A 1,061-nucleotide genomic window follows, 5' to 3' on the forward strand; every position below is an offset into this window, starting at 1 on the left:
ACAAATCATACAAATCACAGTGCAATACTTTTGTATTCATCTAATGTCAAAATACAACATTTCCTTTTAGTTCCAGTAAGGCATATGTGCATACAAGTTTAATTCACTGAGAAATTCAGTTATTCAAGTGGCTTTAATTTGACTAATTTTGAAATTCAAACAAATATATTGCTCAAAAAGAAGAAGGAAAATTTCATCTCCACTAGTCCTATTACTTTCTTTTGAAAAATAACATCATATAACTGAAGAAAAAAAATTGTCATTTCACTGTATAATTTAACACTTTACACATTTCCGTAAAAAAACTAATTTTCTTTCATTCTATGAATATTCTAAGATATCAATAAAAAATTTAAAGAAAATAATCACGTACTTGTACTTCAACCTAATCATTGTAACACTGATTTCTAGAGTTTAGATTAGGTTGCTCTTAACCCAGGGGTCTCAAATTCATGTCCTGTGGCCCAAATGTGGCCATTGAAATAGTCATAAATTAACTAAAATAAAATTGTACATTAAACTGCAGCACACCATGACTAATGCATATACATTTACATTTTGTTACCATTAGTGTTACAATTTCAAATTTAATAAATAATATAATTCTTATTGGCCCTTAAGATGTTAGCTGAAATAATAATCACCCATAAGACTTTGACATCCCCTTGCTCTAACTCCTTGACAATCTGAGACATCTGCATTATCTCTTTACATTGGCTTGAAGTTATTTTTATATTGCTGCTGCCTTGGCCTGGCTTACAATACATTACTTTTCATTGAAACTTTTTTATGCAGTCAATGTTAAGAGATGCTTTTGCCCACCTTTTTCTTTACGACTAGCGCCTACTTCTGGTAAATCTGTTTCTGCGAAGGCACTTACATTGTCTGTGGTTCTAGGATTTAATTAATGGCAACTAACTGCAATTAATACTCTTATCTTTATGAACAAACTGTCAAGTTTAGACGAAGCTTTCAGTCAACATTTCCATTTTTTTCAAGTAACTCTTGCATCATATTTTCTGGATAAATTTTCAGTTTCACACAGCCATCCAACCTTGTAA

The 1,061-nt window shown here is 30.8% G+C and overlaps 1 protein-coding gene across 1 annotated transcript in view; it reads right to left on the minus strand.

The window, feature by feature from the left end:
• Positions 1 to 1,061, minus strand: part of LOC119587454 (WD repeat-containing and planar cell polarity effector protein fritz homolog) — an 8,094-nt gene that overhangs the window by 3,152 nt on the left and 3,881 nt on the right. The window lies entirely within an intron of this gene.

The sequence above is a fragment of the Penaeus monodon genome, chromosome 22 (genome assembly GCF_015228065.2).
Source record: "Penaeus monodon isolate SGIC_2016 chromosome 22, NSTDA_Pmon_1, whole genome shotgun sequence".
In the NCBI taxonomy this organism is placed as follows: Eukaryota; Metazoa; Arthropoda; class Malacostraca; order Decapoda; family Penaeidae; genus Penaeus; species Penaeus monodon.